The sequence below is a fragment of the Cherax quadricarinatus genome, chromosome 19, assembly GCF_038502225.1.
Source record: "Cherax quadricarinatus isolate ZL_2023a chromosome 19, ASM3850222v1, whole genome shotgun sequence".
Lineage (NCBI taxonomy): Eukaryota > Metazoa > Arthropoda > Malacostraca > Decapoda > Parastacidae > Cherax > Cherax quadricarinatus.
The window spans coordinates 47338759-47358985 of NC_091310.1; the positions used below are offsets into that span (position 1 = coordinate 47338759).

At 44.4% G+C, this 20227-nt stretch overlaps 1 protein-coding gene across 2 annotated transcripts in view; it reads left to right on the forward strand.

Moving 5' to 3' along the window:
- Positions 1-20227, forward strand: part of LOC128705668 (TSC22 domain family protein 1) — a 245834-nt gene that overhangs the window by 112711 nt on the left and 112896 nt on the right. The window contains exon 2 of one of the 2 annotated variants that reach the window (XM_070086798.1): positions 6894-6971. The exons of the other annotated variant lie outside the window; for it this stretch is intronic. The gene's annotated coding sequence lies outside the window, so the exon portion shown is untranslated. The remainder of the gene's footprint in view (positions 1-6893; positions 6972-20227) is intronic. 2 annotated transcript variants of the gene reach the window in all.

The window sequence follows — 20227 nt, forward strand, 5'->3', positions numbered from 1 at the left end:
ACCTCTCACCCTTCATGTTCACCCCTCACCCTCCATGTTCACCCCTCACCCTCCATGTTCACCCCTCACCCTCCATGTTCACCCCTCACCCTCCATGTTCACCCCTCACCCTCCATGTTCACCTCTCACCCTTCATGTTCACCCCTCACCCTCCATGTTCACCCTCACCCTCCATGTTCACCCCTCACCTTCCTTGTTCACCCTACCCCTCCATGTTCACCCCTCACCCTCCATGTTCACCCCTCACCCTCCATGTTCACCCCTCACCCTCCATGTTCACCCCTCACCCTCCATTGTTCACCCCTCACCCTCCATTGTTCACCCCTCACCCTCCATTGCTCACCCCTCACCCTCCATGTTCACTCTCACCCTCCATGTTCACCCCTCACCCTCCATGTTCACCCCTCACCCTCCATGTTCACCCCTCACCCTCCATGTTCACCCCTCACCCTCCATGTTCACCCCTCACCCTCCATGTTCACCCTCACCCTCCATGTTCACCCCTCACCCTCCATGTTCACCCCTCACCCTCCATGTTCACCTCTCACCCTCCATGTTCACCACTCACCCACCATGTTCACACCTCACCCTCCGTGTTCACCCCTCACCCTCCGTGTTCACCCCTCACCCTCCATGTTCGCCCCTCACCCTCCATGTTCACCCCTCACCCTCCATGTTCACCCCTCACCCTCCATGTTCACCTCTCACCCTCCATGTTCACTCCTCACCCTCCGTGTTCACCCCTCACCCTCCATGTTCGCCCCTCACCCTCCATGTTCACTCCTCACCCTCCATGTTCACCCCTCACCCTCCATGTTCGCCCCTCACCCTCCATGTTCACCCCTCTGCAAGTTTCAGAAACACTCCTGGATGCAGTGTAGAAGGCCGCCGGTGTTGGTGGCCGGCGGGTTACCAGTAGCTATAACCTGGTTGAGCTGGCAGTCAGCAGTTAGGTCTGGCTTCCCCCCGGGGGACCTAGATAGTAAGAAAACTCTGAAACTGGCACAGGCAAACAGGTAAATGTTCTCTCACTAACCAAGTAAACTAAGGTGGTGGTGGTGGTGGTAATATTTTGGGGTCGGGGTGTGCGTAGGGGAGACAGTGTGTGACGGAGGTGCATTGTCCACCGTTATCTTGTGGCTGCTAGGGCAGTGTGTGTCACCACGTATCTCTGTATCTGGCAACAACTTTTTTTTTTTATTTAGCAAAATCGGATTCTTCAGCAGTATGTTGGTACCCTATTTTTATATGTTAAGTAATGTAAACAAAAGCTATCCATTGTTCCCTATCATATTGCACCACATAGGATGGTTTTCATAGTGTTGGAATCTGTCAACCTTAGCGGGGAAACTTCAGTAAGGTAATTAGGATCGAGTCAAGGATGGGAACTTCAGAGATTACGTTTCAGGAGAGTTAGAGTTGCTGTTACCTGGGAATTATCATCACCAGAATATTTATGAAGATGTCGCAGTCGACAAGGAAAATTACAGGTAGAAAAAAAAGAAAAAAGGACGAGGCAGATTAATTTTAAGTTTAGACTACAAGATTTATTTAAGAGGAACACATCAGTATGGGAACAATACAGGTTCATTGCTGCACTACGCGAGATCTCGACTTTTTAAAACTTCACATATACCTCGGGAAACCAACCTGAATATCATGAAACAAACTGTGTATGTCATGGCTAGGGAGAGGGAAGGGGTAGTTCTGGGGAACAAGGGAAGGGGTGATGGGAACGACAGGAAGGGGTGCCAGACAGGACTTTCTCCTGGCAGGTGGTGTTGCCCACTCGTGATGTTGCTCCCTCCTCCCTATGCAGACACGTTACTGTAGTCTCTTGTGTTGATGGTCAGCCTCCACTCAAATTCAAATTCAAAGTTTCTTCTCTATAAAGATTACAATGTTGAATTTACAGAATTTGGTTGTTGTGTGGTTTACATGTAGTTAAATAATGATTACAGAGTGTACCACTAGAACGCCTAGCATGGCTAGGTATTACAGAGTGTACCACTAGAACGCCTAACATGGCTAAGTATTACAGAGTGTACCACTAAAACGCCTAGCATGGCTAGGCGTTCTTTGTTGTAAGAAACTTTGGAACTCGTCGACTGGTACTGTACAAATGCTGGAGATTAAAGTGGAGAAACAAAATCTGGTAATTATTCTTGCTAAAAAATTCATGCAGTAGTTAAGGAGGATAGACAACTGCCTTGAAAACCTGGAAAATCTTACACCAAGCAATATCCTCCTTGGTGATGTCAGTCTGCTTTTATTAAATGGAAGATGTGTGACAGTAGCATTGTATCTGGAGGCACTCTAGCCCAGCGCGCGCGCGCGCACACACACACGCACGCACACACACACACACACACACACACACACACACACACACACACACACACACACACACACACACACACACACACACACACACACACACACACACACACACCATGGAGACACTGGGGCTCTGTGAAAACCGTCATTAAACCAACAGCTAACAGCCCATCAGGAACGAAAACTTTTTAGACTTGATTTTCCCGAACAATGGAAAATACAATATACTATTCAGATCAGAACTTCATTAAAGTAGACGAGTTTAGAAACTATGTGTACAGACCCAGGAAATATCCAGCGTGTGAAGGGCTGTTTAACAAGTTTAATTTCAGTAACCACAGAATTGATTTGGATCAAGAACTGTCTGACGTTCCCTGGGAAATGGTTCTTAACAGCAAGTCATATATTTGACATGAGCATAAGGCCTCTAAAATACAAGAGAGGAAATAGAGAACATGCTCAAACATGCAGCACCAGGATGTAACTCAGGAAACTCCTTATTTATAAAGAAATGCAAACTACCACCATCATGATCATTCGGCATACTTTGATCTAAGCGAAATCCCAGACGTCTTAATAAGTTGAGACAGTTCCTCTTCACATAGGCGACAGTAGAGCCCTGGCAAGAAACTGCAGGCCAGTGACTCTAATATCACAAAAAAAATATTTGAAAGGATAGTGACACACCAGGTTATAAAAAAAAATATGGAAGAACATGACCTGTAGAGGCCAGGTCAGTTTGGGTTTATAGCAGGGAAATCATGCTTGTCACAACTGCTGATAACTATGATAAAATTACAGAGGCTTTAAAAGAAACCCCAATGTAGACGTGGCGTTGATGGACCTTGCTCGGGCATTTGACAAATGCTATAATGGAGTGTAGCACATAAGATAAACAGGTAAAACAGGAAAAGTAGGCAAAGGATCTATAATTTCCTAACGAATAAAACACAAGGAGTTCTAGTGAACAGTGTAAAGTCTAGCTCTAGCAACATAAAAAGCTCAGTGCCCCCAAGGCACAATCAGGACAGTACCCCTGTTTCTCATTCTCACAGTATAGATAACAAAAATCACATCTTGCATCACTGTGTGCGAGAAAGTTGCCTCGGTAGAGGACACTGCAAAACTACAGAAGAATATAAACAATCTTCCAGTCGGAAATAGAAAACAGCATGATGTTCAATGAGGACAAATTCCAATTAATCAAATATGAAAAAAAAAATGAACTCGATAATGGAACGGTATACAAAATGTAAGAGGGCCAGCACAAAGAATGTAATGAACATGTAAAAGACTTGATGTGTACTTGATGGACGGTCCTGTGGGTCAGCATCCCCGCAGCAAGGAATGTTACTGTGCCATGATTTATGTCCTTGTCAACTTATGTTATAAGAATGAGAGACTAAGTACGACAAGTACTCTTCCTCTGTTTAGAAGTTAAATTTCCATCTGTCCACTTTTCCAGTTAATCTTCTGCACGCATTTTGTGCACAATCACATCATGGTCGTACTTGGCGAACGCTTTTGCAAAATCAGTGTACACTACATCAACACTTAGCTTATCTTCCAGTGCGTTCGGGAATGCATCGGTTTGATCGAGCAGTTGTGAAAGGCAGGAGCATCCTGCCCTAAACCTATACTACCTTCGATTGTGCAACCGTTGTGAATTCATGTGATTAGCTATCTTGCATAGCGCCTTTTTCAACGATTTTGATGTGTGAAGTTAGGGCTATTGGTCTAGTTTTTTGCTGACCTATTCTTTAAAAAATGCTATAAAGTAAATACTGCAAAGACCAGGAAAATATCAGAGTGGATAATGAGAACTTCTAAAATAAGATAAATAATGCAAATGATAATACTATTTAAACAAGGCCAATATTGTCAAAGTACCACACTTAGATCCACTTCGAGGACAGCGTGAAACAAGCTTTTATGCCACAAGACGGGCAGAAAGCAGCAACTTCACTCTGGCTGTACCCTTCTCCAGAACATCACTCCATCTGAGATCATATATACCCAGGATGACTCCAGTATGGAACACATTCGTACAGCATAATGATGTCAACGAGATAATGTCAGTTGATCAAATGAAAATGCTGGCCCACAGATGGCTCCAACTTCATCCTGTTCCCTACTTGTAAGTCTCATAACAATAAAAATGCTTTCAAATGAGCTGATGTAGGTAACAGCTCTTAGCTTGCCAATAAAGTTAGGAATCCTTAATCTGTAAATAGCTTGTCAATAAAGCTAGGGATCCTTAACCTTGTCAAACCCTGTGTAAAAAAAAAAAAACACTTTTGTTCTCTCGCACTTTAGAGTACTGTCAGTGTTAAGAGTGCAATACAGAGCACATGAGATAAGAGAGATGAGAAAGACACAGCGTTCACTGGCCGCATAGAACTAGTAAAGCATTTTTAACTTCTTGGAACATCTCAGAGAACTGGAACTGAGCTCTCTGGAAAGTAGGCTAGAGAGATATGCAATAATATACACATATAAGGTACTGGAGGGCCTAGTCCCAAATCTGCACACTACCCTTACACCATACTGAACTGAGAGATATGGGAGTCAGTGAAAATAGACCCAGTGAAAAGCAGGGGATCCACGAGCACAATATTAGAGCCCTGTATTAACATCCGTGAGCCTAGACTTTTAAAACTGCTACCGGCAGATGTTAGAAATGTTACTTGAAGAAGAAACTCAGTCACCACCTTTGCATTGTGGGCTAGGAACAGCAGCAGCCTAGCCTGTCAGGCAGTCAACAGGGAGGCCTGGCTCAGGGGACCAGCCGCGGGAGTAGGAAAACTCAAGAAACAGGTCACAGATTCCTGATAAGCAACATTTGTATTGATGGTCACCCCCCAGTAAGTTAGAGCAACTCCGACCTCGCATCCACCCGCCATAACTAACGTCTAGTTTTCAGCTATTTAAACAACAACGACATAACCTTCCTTCCTGTTACTGATTTGGTGGATATGTGGGCTGGCCAACAACAACAGCTTGGTTGACCAGGCAAGCACCAGAGAAGCTTGGCTCCAGGCTGAACTGTGGGAGTAGTAAGAATCTGGCAACAATAAATAACAAAGGCACAATACCGTGACTTTGTCAATGGTCCAAGTCGGACCGAAACGTCGCCGTAAGCTTCTCTCTTTTATGTGCGGGTTATTTGTGTATTGTGAATCTGGCAACGGGTCACAGGTGTGTGTAGACGCCTCTCTGACCTACCCTCCAATGATCACAGGTGTGTATGCACCTCCCTGACTTACCCTCCAAGGATCACAGGTGTGTATGCACCTCTCTGACTTACCCTCCAAGGATCACAGGTGTGTATGCACCTCCCTGACTTACCCTCCAAGGATCACAGGTGTGTATGCACCTCCCTGACTTACCCTCCAAGGATCACAGGTGTGTAGGCACCTCTGACTTTCCAAGGATCACAGGTGTATCACAGGTGTGTAGTCACCTCTCTGATTTACCCTCCAAGGATCGCAGGTGTATCACAGGTGTGTAGGCACCTCCCTGACTTTCCAAGGGTCACAGGTGTATCACAGGTGTGTAGGCACCTCCCTGACTTACCCGTTAAGGAGACAACTCCTAAAAACTCTTGGAGACGATGTTACTGCCGCACTGAGAGACTGTCTCGTAGTAGTATGATGCAAGAGGTGGTCAGGTGTTCCTCCACCAGGAATACATTCACAAGCATCACCAGCAACACTAACAGCAATTGCGAAAAGTAGGAGCGACCTGTTCTAAGCCTGTGTTGCACTGGGTAGTGCAATTGTTGTCAACCCATGTATTTAACAATCTTCATAACTCTTTCAAAGATTTTAATGTGGGACATCAGTGCTATCGTTCTATAGTTTATCGGCACTGAACTGCTGTTTGTATCCTAGATTTTGCCTGAGGTAAAAAAAAAAATATTTTATTTATCGCTTTCTTGCTTTCCCTAGAGTCACACTGCAGTCTTCATGATACAGTGAGCTTCAACACACTACTTTTAATTTCTCTGATCAGTGTTTCTTTTTGTTCCTCAGAAAGTCTGCAGAGTTTGAAAAGTTCTGTGATTCTTAGTCTTGCCTATATATATATATATATATATATATATATATATATATATATATATATATATATATATATATATATATATATAAATGGATCACTTCACTTTATTAAAAGTGCTGAAAAATGTCTTAACCTAGAGAGAAATCGCAATAATGGATTCGATTTGGGCAACTGTAGGTTTTGAAAAGTTATAATAAAGCACTAGATTGGTGGTAAGATGTGTGAAAAAAATCTCCCAGTGACACCCACCACTGATGGAACTAGAGCCTACTGCAGTGCTTCTCTTCTGTATTGCTAAAGTTATGTCGGGTGTGAGGTTGTTGGGGGTATAAGGTATTGTGAGGTTGTTGGGGGTATAAGGTATTGTGAGGTTGTTGGGTGTATAAGGTTTAAGTGTTGAGTGAATAAGGTGCCAGAATGTATAAAGTGTTATAATGTAAGAGGTGCCAGGATTTACAAGCTGTCAATACCTAATATTTTTCTCATGTTGACAGGTGAGTGCTGATGGCATGGTTACCTTGTGATCCCAGTCGTGCTGAACCTCACTGAAGCTCCCACACCTCACCCTCCAGGTAGGCTCATTACGGTGTTTGTAACACTTCTCACCTCACCCTCCAGGTAGGCTCATTACGGTGTTTGTAACACTTCTCACCTCACCCTCCAGGTAGGCTCATTACGGTGTTTGTAACACTTCTCACCTCACCCTCCAGGTAGGCTCATTACGGTGTTTGTAACACTTCTCACCTCACCCTCCAGTAGGCTCATTACGGTGTTTGTAACACTTCTCACCTCACCCTCCAGGTAGGCTCATTACGGTGTTTGTAACACTTCGCACCTCACCCTCCAGGTAGGCTCATTACGGTGTTTGTAACACTTCGCACCTCACCCTCCAGATAGGCTCATTACGGTGTTTGTAACACCTCTCACCTCACCCTCCAGGTAGGCTCATTACGGTGTTTGTAACACTTCTCACCTCACCCTCCAGGTAGGCTCATTACGGTGTTTGTAACACTTCTCACCTCACCCTCCAGGTAGGCTCATTACGGTGTTTGTAACACTTCTCACCTCACCCTCCAGGTAGGCTCATTACGGTGTTTGTAACACTTCTCACCTCACCCTCCAGGTAGGCTCATTACGGTGTTTGTAACACTTCTCACCTCACCCTCCAGTAGGCTCATTACGGTGTTTGTAACACTTCTCACCTCACCCTCCAGGTAGGCTCATTACGGTGTTTGTAACACTTCTCACCTCACCCTCCAGGTAGGCTCATTACGGTGTTTGTAACACTTCTCACCTCACCCTCCAGGTAGGCTCATTACGGTGTTTGTAACACTTCGCACCTCACCCTCCAGGTAGGCTCATTACGGTGTTTGTAACACTTCTCACCTCACCCTCCAGGTAGGCTCATTACGGTGTTTGTAACACTTCGCACCTCACCCTCCAGGTAGGCTCATTACGGTGTTTGTAACACTTCGCACCTCACCCTCCAGATAGGCTCATTACGGTGTTTGTAACACCTCTCACCTCACCCTCCAGTAGGCTCATTACGGTGTTTGTAACACTTCTCACCTCACCCTCCAGGTAGGCTCATTACGGTGTTTGTAACACCTCTCACCTCTCCCTCCAGGTAGGCTCATTACGGTGTTTGTAACACGTCTCACCTCACCCTCCAGGTAGGCTCATTACGGTGTTTGTAACACTTCTCACCTCACCCTCCAGGTAGGCTCATTACGGTGTTTGTAACACTTCTCACCTCACCCTCCAGGTAGGCTCATTACGGTGTTTGTAACACTTCTCACCTCACCCTCCAGTAGGCTCATTACGGTGTTTGTAACACTTCTCACCTCACCCTCCAGGTAGGCTCATTACGGTGTTTGTAACACTTCTCACCTCACCCTCCAGGTAGGCTCATTACGGTGTTTGTAACACTTCTCGCCTCACCCTCCAGGTAGGCTCATTACGGTGTTTGTAACACTTCGCACCTCACCCTCCAGGTAGGCTCATTACGGTGTTTGTAACACTTCTCACCTCACCCTCCAGGTAGGCTCATTACGGTGTTTGTAACACTTCGCACCTCACCCTCCAGGTAGGCTCATTACGGTGTTTGTAACACTTCGCACCTCACCCTCCAGATAGGCTCATTACGGTGTTTGTAACACCTCTCACCTCACCCTCCAGTAGGCTCATTACGGTGTTTGTAACACTTCTCACCTCACCCTCCAGGTAGGCTCATTACGGTGTTTGTAACACCTCTCACCTCTCCCTCCAGGTAGGCTCATTACGGTGTTTGTAACACCTCTCACCTCACCCTCCAGGTAGGCTCATTACGGTGTTTGTAACACTTCTCACCTCACCCTCCAGGTAGGCTCATTACGGTGTTTGTAACACTTCTCACCTCACCCTCCAGGTAGGCTCATTACGGTGTTTGTAACACTTCTCACCTCACCCTCCAGTAGGCTCATTACGGTGTTTGTAACACTTCTCACCTCACCCTCCAGGTAGGCTCATTACGGTGTTTGTAACACTTCTCACCTCACCCTCCAGGTAGGCTCATTACGGTGTTTGTAACACTTCTCACCTCACCCTCCAGGTAGGCTCATTACGGTGTTTGTAACACTTCGCACCTCACCCTCCAGGTAGGCTCATTACGGTGTTTGTAACACTTCTCACCTCACCCTCCAGGTAGGCTCATTACGGTGTTTGTAACACTTCGCACCTCACCCTCCAGGTAGGCTCATTACGGTGTTTGTAACACTTCGCACCTCACCCTCCAGTAGGCTCATTACGGTGTTTGTAACACTTCTCACCTCACCCTCCAGGTAGGCTCATTACGGTGTTTGTAACACTTCTCACCTCACCCTCCAGGTAGGCTCATTACGGTGTTTGTAACACCTCTCACCTCTCCCTCCAGGTAGGCTCATTACGGTGTTTGTAACACTTCGCACCTCACCCTCCAGGTAGGCTCATTACGGTGTTTGTAACACTTCTCACCTCACCCTCCAGATAGGCTCATTACGGTGTTTGTAACACCTCTCACCTCACCCTCCAGGTAGGCTCATTACGGTGTTTGTAACACTTCTCACCTCACCCTCCAGGTAGGCTCATTACGGTGTTTGTAACACTTCTCACCTCACCCTCCAGGTAGGCTCATTACGGTGTTTGTAACACTTCTCACCTCACCCTCCAGGTAGGCTCATTACGGTGTTTGTAACACTTCTCACCTCACCCTCCAGTAGGCTCATTACGGTGTTTGTAACACTTCTCACCTCACCCTCCAGGTAGGCTCATTACGGTGTTTGTAACACTTCTCACCTCACCCTCCAGGTAGGCTCATTACGGTGTTTGTAACACTTCTCACCTCACCCTCCAGGTAGGCTCATTACGGTGTTTGTAACACTTCTCACCTCACCCTCCAGGTAGGCTCATTACGGTGTTTGTAACACTTCGCACCTCACCCTCCAGGTAGGCTCATTACGGTGTTTGTAACACTTCTCACCTCACCCTCCAGGTAGGCTCATTACGGTGTTTGTAACACTTCGCACCTCACCCTCCAGGTAGGCTCATTACGGTGTTTGTAACACCTCTCACCTCACCCTCCAGTAGGCTCATTACGGTGTTTGTAACACTTCTCACCTCACCCTCCAGGTAGGCTCATTACGGTGTTTGTAACACCTCTCACCTCTCCCTCCAGGTAGGCTCATTACGGTGTTTGTAACACCTCTCACCTCACCCTCCAGGTAGGCTCATTACGGTGTTTGTAACACTTCTCACCTCACCCTCCAGGTAGGCTCATTACGGTGTTTGTAACACCTCTCACCTCACCCTCCAGGTAGGCTCATTACGGTGTTTGTAACACCTCTCACCTCACCCTCCAGGTAGGCTCATTACGGTGTTTGTAACACCTCTCACCTCACCCTCCAGGTAGGCTCATTACGGTGTTTGTAACACTTCTCACCTCACCCTCCAGGTAGGCTCATTACGGTGTTTGTAACACTTCTCACCTCACCCTCCAGGTAGGCTCATTACGGTGTTTGTAACACTTCTCACCTCACCCTCCAGGTAGGCTCATTACGGTGTTTGTAACACCTCTCACCTCACCCTCCAGGTAGGCTCATTACGGTGTTTGTAACATTTCGCACCTCACCCTCCAGGTAGGCTCATTACGGTGTTTGTAACACTTCTCACCTCACCCTCCAGGTAGGCTCATTACGGTGTTTGTAACACTTATCACCTCACCCTCCAGGTAGGCTCATTACGGTGTTTGTAACATTTCGCACCTCACCCTCCAGGTAGGCTCATTACGGTGTTTGTAACACTTCGCACCTCACCCTCCAGGTAGGCTCATTACGGTGTTTGTAACACTTCTCACCTCACCCTCCAGGTAGGCTCATTACGGTGTTTGTAACACTTCTCACCTCACCCTCCAGGTAGGCTCATTACGGTGTTTGTAACACTTCGCACCTCACCCTCCAGGTAGGCTCATTACGGTGTTTGTAACACTTCGCACCTCACCCTCCAGGTAGGCTCATTACGGTGTTTGTAACACTTCGCACCTCACCCTCCAGGTAGGCTCATTAAAGTGTCGTAACTGTCCATGCCTTAATATTGCTGTACAGTAACAGCCTCATTCAAGACTGGCAAAGTTGAACATTTTGAAAATGTACAAAGCTTTCAGTGGCCGCATAAATTCACTGCAGTATCTTGTTATTTGGACGTTTAAAACCCCAAAAATAATTGTTATCAAAACATTTAAAACCCCACGAACTATTCCTGAATTTTAGACAAGAAAGGTACATCATAATTTACTCTTGGTAAATATTGGAGGGACTAATTTCAAATTTGTAAATTGGGAAGCAATAAGTAATATATTAATTATGAAGGATTAAATGGCCTCTTCAATATCCTCCATTCTAATATAAAAGGGATTTCCAATAGATCCCCTGTTTTCAGTAGAAAACTTAGCAAATTCCACCGGACAGTTGCTGATCAGCCGAATATGGGATGTATGTAGCAGCTAGCAGTACGACTGCCCAAGCCAGCAACAAGGCGGCTTGGTCCAAGACCGCGCCGATGGGGCAGGGGTCCCCGAAATCGTCTAAAAGTATTACTCGTAACCCTTGGTGGTGTGTTGTTTTGATAGTATGAGAGTACCATATGTGGATGATTTTCATGAGTGAGAGTGGATGTATAAGTGCGTTGTGTGCGTGTGAGGCCTCACATGTTGACGCAAGTCCTTCAAGGTTATCTCCCACGATACCTCACTGGCTTATCTTGAGTGTCTCACGCCACCACTTACCACCGCTTGTTTCCAGGTTGTCACGTGCACCACGTGTTTCCAGGTTCAGTTATCACTTGCACCAGAATTTTTTTTAGGTTAACACGTGCACCAGTTAGTGTCGTGCATTTATAACGTGCTCCAGCTCAAAGATTTCTTCATAGACCTTATTTTATATATATATATATATATATATATATATATATATATATATATATATATATATATATATATATATATATATATATATATATATGCAAAACAACCACTCTGAAAGAAGAGAGAAATTCCAAGCGCTTTCGTGACTACTCACATTATCAAGGAACTATGAAAGTAAAGCATCCAAGGAAGGTATATAAGGGGGTCTGGCCAACACCTCACTATCAGATCCCACAACGGTTAAACACCTGACGCGCGCCGGCCCATATATATATATGTATATATATATATATATATATATATATATATATATATATATATATATATATATATATATATATATATGGTGGGAATCGGCCAGTGTGTTAATAAAATAAAATAATATATATAATACGCCCACCGCCGTACTCGAACCTGCAAACTCTGTATCAGAGTACACAGTACTTTACCACTAAGCCAGACCCCAGAGTAAGTGTGGGCGTCCAGCCGGAGCTAGACGATGTTTCACCATACCCCGGAGCACCAGGCTTGTTTTGAAAGTTATTTCATCCAATCCTGCCACATGCAGTGGACAACGAAAGAGATTTGAAATGCTTAACAATTCGCAAACAGGCGAAATTATTTATAAACATTATCTCTACACCCACAGCAGGACTCTCCTGCAAACTCTGTATCAGAGTACACAGTACTCTGATACAAGGTTTATATTTTTAAGTACATGTGTAATATTAATATTTGAAAAAGTATCGGCTGGTGTCGGCTGTTTTTTTCACCGATTCCTGTACAGTAACAATAGCCGATACCCGCCAATACCGATACTGCGTGTAGTATAATGTAATTTATATTTGTGTATAAATTATCAGGGTACACTTGTAATATATGAATGGTGTAGCACGTGTTACAAGAGCATGTCACATGGTAAGTGTACAGTAGAGCAATACACTGGGAACTCTATACTCTGGTTTGCTCTTCCTTCTCTATTATGAACTAAGATGACGGATTATATCCTACAACTTTCTACTTACATTCAGTATACACTTAACTTTGTTTTCCTTCGTTTCTTATTAGTTCCCGTTCCTTTAATATTTTGTTTTTAATTTAGCAACCGGTGAACCACTAACAAATGTGCAAGAGAGTATGTGTTGAGGTGTGTGTGTGTGTGTGTGTGTGTGTGTGTGTGTGTGTGTGTGTGTGTGTGTGTGTGTGTGTGTGTGTGTGTGTTGTATTAAAGATGTGTTGAAACCATGACGAGCTTGGAAGGGACTACCTCACTCGTGTAGCTTCCTGTGCTGGCTGGCTGAGGATGTTGTGTTTTACCTAACTAGTTTGATGACGTGTTGAGCTGTACCTCTCACGACTAACATCTAACTTTTCGTTGATTGACTCAGTGTTCTGTTGTATTTATTCTTGTTGTTCCTGAGTTCATTTTATATATTTAACACCATAACTATGTAAAAAGGGATTCATAACCTTTGTATAACTAGTTTAGGTGTCGAGCTTCCTTCTGTGTCCCATCATCGTGTTTACTCCCATGGTGAAGTGTACATATCGGGAAGAACAACTGTCCTTGTCTAATCTGGTGTTAGTTTGCCAGGAAAATCACTAGCCACGAGCTTGAATTTATGGTGACTCAATAAATAGCTAATTATGAACATCTTAAAATCAGACATTCCTTAAACTGACGTCATTGTCAGCATAAGGTAATTGACCACATGTTTAATGCATATTGGCAGGTAAGGTTGGTATCATGTAGCTCATCGTGATGGCTGGCTCAAGTTTTGGCTCGGTTGTTTAGTCTCTCACGGGTTGATAGTTATGGAGACGAGTACCTGCTCATCCCACGTGGTTAATTTGGCAGCTTGTTCAGCAGCATCACCTTGGATACCAATGTTTCTTGGTGTTAGTTGAGTGTGATTTTCCTTCCCTGTGCAGCTAGAGACTGTAAGATATTTAAGATGAGAGGCAGGCAGGAGTCTTACGTTGTCTAGCCATTGAGTGTCAGAGTAACTGGAAGCAGCGATGGAAGCTTTGTGAAGAACAAAGTGTTGACGATGCTATTATAAAACATGAGTTAGTGCTTATGAGATTGATACTGACTCAGCCTGTAGTATTAAGCAATGCTCAGGAAGCCTCTGTCTCTTACATTGTCCATCATGATTGCTGCCCGATGGTGTCTGCCATTACTGAACTATCAGTAAAGTACACCTAGTGTTGGCACCTAGGGCTTGCGCCATGCTCAGCTCTGCGTGACGTAGTAGGAGTCTGTGCCGCATAGATATTTACTCAATGAGGGACGCAATATGGCAATGTCAGTTTAGGTTGTCATGGTAGTGGAAGAGTGTACTCTTCTAGTAGGTCATTTCGTTTATTCCAGTGATTGTCACGTAGGTAGCAGTTTTTTCCTGGCTTTACCCACTATGGTTCTCAACCAAGTGTTGTTTAGGAAGACATAGTGACGTGACACAGAACTGAGGAAAATATTTGAATTACCAGGGAATATGCCGATGATGGATCTTGCCACTGAACAGGAGTTTATAAGTACAACTGTGTTGCTGAGGGCGGGGAGTTGAACTTGTAGCATGAGGCAAGTTCATCTGGTTCACAAGCATAGTTCATATGACCTGATGTTATACTAGCTTTAAGCGCTCAGATAAGGGTAGCGCACCGTGGTCAGACAGGAAGGAAACTATTCTTTTTTAGGTGCTTCCAGTTATATAGACCATTAACGTTAGTTTTTGAGTAAGGGTCATTAAATACTAGCATTCAAGAATACTTTGATACCTAGAGCAGGAATTAAAGTAAACTCTTAGCGTATATACCGAGAGAGAGATACACCTCTGTGCGGACATGCGACTGCTGCCGGATACCGAGGGAGGTAGTTCAGTGTTAGTGCCTCGTATATATATAACAGTTCAGCTGTCATGGCTTTCCGCAGCCTTTGATTATGTGGAAGGTAGACAACCTCGCGCATGCTGTTTGTTCCAGAAACATAAATGTTTGCTCAGTCATTACCTAGGGATTGGTAACAAGCAATACAGTTACGGTTCGGTATTTTTGCTTGTAGTTTGATGGTGATCATCGACCTGGATAACTCCTCCGAGATCCTTAATTGGGAGGAAGTGGAGGGAGGGGCTGCAAGTGGTGGATGAGACGCCAACCTTGGGCACGGTCATGTCTTAGTGGCTCTCCCAGACACAAGCAGCGTGAGCTGGTCACTATGGCTGAGAAACCATATGTTACTTTGTAAGTTAAATTAGCATGATGTATAGGCAGGGACTGAGGTCTCCTGCCCGTGGAGTCTGGTTCTCCAAAGTTTTGTGACAAGTTAGGTTCCTTAATAATTCTGTCAATGTTACTGTTCCTCATCTTTATAGAAGACACGTAAAAACACTAGCCACAGCTTCGTGTCATCCTTTATGGACGATTCCAAAATAAATATGAAAGTCACCCCAGTAGAATACACAAAAAAAGTACAGTAAAATATTAGGCTTCAGCAAAATCTTTCAAAGTGTAAATGAAAATAACGTGATGTTCACTGTGACAAATTTAAATTGCTTAGATATGGAGCTAATGAAGAGTTCAGACCATCTCACAGAACTTAAGAAATAATGTAAAGCATTTAAGAAATAATGTCAGATGAGGTGCAGTTTGGAGCACACAAAGCAAATGCAGCAAATTCCAGAAAAAAATAACAATGGATAATAAAAAATTGAAGACTAAGACACATGTGCAAAAGTTGGGTATCTTTATTGACGTAACGTTTCGCCTACACAGTAGGCTTCATCAGTCAAATACACAGGGAGCAGGTGTAGTTGTGAAATAAAGATATAATCAGTTCATCAACCTTGAAGAAAAAGCATTTGAGGTGATCAGTCCCTCAGCTGGAGGAAGGTTCAGCTCCATGGTGGAAGGTTCAGCTCCATGGTGGAAGGTTCAGCTCCATGGAGGAAGGTTCAGCTCCATGGTGGAAGGTTCAGCTCCATGGAGGAAGGTTCAGCTCCATGGAGGAAGGTTCAGCTCCATGGTGGAAGGTTCAGCTCCATGGTGGAAGGTTCAGCTCCATGGTGGAAGGTTCAGCTCCATGGTGGAAGGTTCAGCTCCATGGTGGAAGGTTCAGCTCCATGGAGGAAGGTTCAGCTCCATGGAGGAAGGTTCAGCTCCATGGAGGAAGGTTCAGCTCCATGGAGGAAGGTTCAGCTCCATGGAGGAAGGTTCAGCTCCATGGAGGAAGGTTCAGCTCCATGGAGGAAGGTTCAGCTCCATGGAGGAAGGTTCAGCTCCATGGAGGAAGGTTCAGCTCCATGGTCTGGAACGATATCGTAGTGAAGAGAGAAATACTTGTTAATATACAAATGGAAGATACTGCAGAACAGGAGGTCCTAAATCTTCACACCAACATAACTTACCGTAATACGAGAGATGAGAGGAAGTGTAAAATAAATCCACTGAGTAACAACCTCGGTAGTTCAAGACTCTTCAACCTGCTACCTCCATTTAGCAGTATTGCCAGAACACATGTACAAATCATTAAAAGGACACTTGATCAGTATCTCCAATACGAGAACACTGTATCATCATACATAGGCTTAATTTTTTCGGACTTATATTTCTGCTACCAGAAGATATCAGAAATATAAGTCTTCAGGCGGAAACTAGATTACTATCTCAGCGGTATATCACATTAACCAGGATGTGATAGATATGTAGGTCGGCGAGCCGCCAACAGCAACAGCCTGGTCGACCAGGCAATGAACAGGGAGGCCTGATCCTGGACCAGGCCGCGGGTAAGAGTAAGACAACTCCCGAAACAATCACAGATCAACCAGGAAGTAGAAAAACTCTCGAAATTCATCATTGGTATATCATAGGTAAAGGTAATTAGTGGGCCATTAACAGTAGCAACTTAGTTGAACAGGTAACCAACACGAAAGCTTGTCCAAAGGCCGGGATGGTAGGGTAGAAAAGCCCTGGAAATTGGTCACAACTATGATGAACAATCCTCCCGGTAGTGTCTTTGAAGCCAATTCTTTGGATGACCTTAAAAATATGTGATAATTTGGTGTAAGACAGATAACTACGGTACTCCTCTCTTTTATGTTCCTCCTTCCTCACATACTTTTTAATATCTTCATTTATCTTTATTCGTGAAGTTGTGCTGGAATGAAACTTTTGAGCTCCTGTAACTAGTGAACTTATAATGGAATGTTTTAGAATATCCTCATTCCTCTATAGAAGCCTTTAACCCTCTCCTCCACAGCTTAGCTGACAGCTTTCATTAATTGTAGGAAACCCTTTCTGCGTTATGGAGCGTGATAGCGCTGCATACCTTCACTTGCAGCATACTGCTTATGTACACAATTTTGTAAGTAAAAAAAAAGTTTTAAACATTGAGAGTGTGTTAGAGTATCGTGTATGTCGTGACCATTTCCCCTTACTAGTCTCCTGTTTCTTGTGTGATTTCTTCAGTGGATGTAGCCGAGGAATTTCATCTCAGGATTTACCCTAGAGGCAAACTTCTGTACTCTCACAGGTTTTCACGTGGATTGAACATTTGGCTTCCTAATGCTGTTCTCTGCTTCCCTGGCTTTTGTGATGCCTACTGTTGAAACCATATAGGGAGTCTGCTGCCTCCACTATCTGGCTTCCTGGCCTGTCCCACTTTGCTACTTCCCACTGCGCTCACACACACACACACACACACACACACACACACACACACACACACACACACACACACACACACACACACACACACACACACACAGGCTGGACACCTGGTCCAGCAACTGGCTTCTCGAATTTAACCCCGCCAAATGTAAAGTCATGAAGATCGGGGAAGTGCAAAGAAGACCGCAGACAGAGTATAGGCTGCAAGCCTCGCTCAAGGAGAAAGATCTTGGGGTGAGTATAACACCGAGCACGTCTCCGGAAGCACGCATCAACCAGATAACTGCCGCAGCATATGGACGCCTGGCAAGCCTGTGAACAGCGTTCCGATACCTTAGTAAGGAATCGTTCAAGAGACTGTACACCGTGTACGTCAGGCCCATACTGGAGTACGCAGCACCAGTTTGGAACCCACAACTGGTCAAGCACGTCAATAAATTAGAGAAAGTGGAAAGGTTTGCAACTAGGCTAATTCCAGAGCCAAGGGGAATGTCCTACGAAGGAAGGTTAAGGTAAATCGGCCTGACGACACTGGAGGACAGGAGAGTTAGGGAAGACATGATAACGACATACAAAGTACTGCGTGGAATAGACGAGGTGGACAGAGACAGGATGTTCCAGAGAGGGGACACAGAAACAAGGGGTCACAATTGGAAGTTGAAGACCCAGATGAGTCAAAGGGCTGTTAGGAAATATTTCTTGAGTCATAGAGTTTTCAGGAAGTGGAATAATCTAGCAAGTGATATAGTGGAGACAGGAACCATACATAGCTTTAAGACGAGGTATGATAAAGCTCATGGAGCAGGGAGAGAGAGAACCTAGTAGCGATCAGTGAAGAGGCGGGGGCCAGGAGCTGAGTCTCGACCCCTGCAACCACAATTAGGCAAGTACAATTAGGTGAGTGTACACACACACACATATACACCATTGTTTAATATATGAATAAAGCACTAGACTTTGGAAGACAGTTTGGTGGTATACCGACTTTGTCGTCTCTCTCACACCATCTTCTCATCGAGGATGGCTTTCTGTGTGTTAGTAGCATTTGGCACACGGTGCCACGTGGTGAGATTAGTAGCCAAAGTTCCTTCTTCACTCAGAGTGCAGAGAAGATGCAATGCATACAATAAGTGCAGCTACCTCAGAAACTACATCTCATCATGTTGCATGCTGAGTAAGCTACACTATGTCTAGCAGACACTATCATGCTGTGTGACCTGCAACAAGCTAGCTTGATCACTTGACAGTACTTACCACGTATATATTATCATGTATCTTTCCTCCGCTCCATTGAGTAAATATTTAGGACCTTAGGGCTTTCCCAGTAATTTAAATGCTTTATTTGCAGCTCTGATATTTCTCCTGCCCTGAACGGGGGCATCAGTAGTGAACAAGAGAGGACAAGCGATTTGAATAGTGTTGTCAATGGGCATTAGCACTATTGCCCTTGTTTTCAAAGTTCTCATTATTCACCCCATCATCTTTCTGCTGTCATGAATTTGTCTTGTGTTTTTGAAAGACAGGTTAACTGACATAATTACTTCTAGGTCTTTTACGTGTTCCTTTCATCCTATTTCATGATCCTCTTGAGTTTTATATGCAGTGTCCCTTTTGAGTTCTTGATTCTTTCCATATCTATAAGCATATGGAAATTATCATCTTTCAACATCTTTGTTAGATATGAGGATGAAGGAAAGGGTGGAAGAGGGTACTGTACCTTGCGGAACAGAGCTTTTCATTGTAGTGACTGTGGGATGACCCCCGTTTCTAGGGTCCCCCTCCATAGACGATTTAAGGCAGGCGAAGGGGGGTTTCTTGCAGTTCTTGATGAATACATGAACACGGAGTTCCACGAGTCTGGGCCTGAGACAGAAATCATAGGCGTCGTTAATTGCTTTTTCGAAGTCCAGTAGTGTTAATGTTATGTCAGAAATTCTGAGTCTCGGTGAAAAAAAAAATAATTCAGATTTGTTGACCCGTAGTCTGATTAACAACTCATTAAACACTGAGTCATACTGATTAGACCTCAGCATATCAATCATTTCTTTGTTGTCATCGATGCAGGCCCCATCTCCTTTAAGAAAGGCCTATGAAAATAAATATTTGGGATTTCTTTCAATTTCATTTGTTGCTTTAAGTTCTTTCTGTGTTTCTTGGATCCTGTATGATTCATAACTGAAACCATTTTTCTGGCCAGGAACACTGTGCATATAAGTCTGAACTTCGATTTGGTTGTGATGTGAATTAATTCGCTTTGATACTGTTAAATTTCGTACCACTTCGTCGTTATTAGTGAAAATAAGATCAAGTGGACTTTCCTTTTTTTTTTTTTTTTGATATTGTCCCAGGAAGTGGATGTTGTCCCAGAAAGTGGATGTTGTCCTATGGAGTGGATGTTGTCCCAGAAAGTTGTTGTCCTAGGAAGTGGATGTTGTCCTAGGAAGTGGATGTTGTCCCAGAAAGTTGTTGTCCTAGGAAGTGGATGTTGTCCTAGGAAGTGGATGTTGTCCTAGGAAGTGGATGTTGTCCTAGGGAGTAGATGTTGTCCCTGGAAGTAGATGTTGTCCCAAGAGGTGGATGTTGTAACAGGAGATGGATGTTGATCCCAGGAGGTTGAGAGTGCAGGCGAGCAGAAAGGCACAAGATAGGCAGGGAGGAAAACAGGCAGGCAGGCAGGAAGGCAGGCAAGCAGACAGGGAGAAGGATGGTAAATGCTCAACGTCTGTC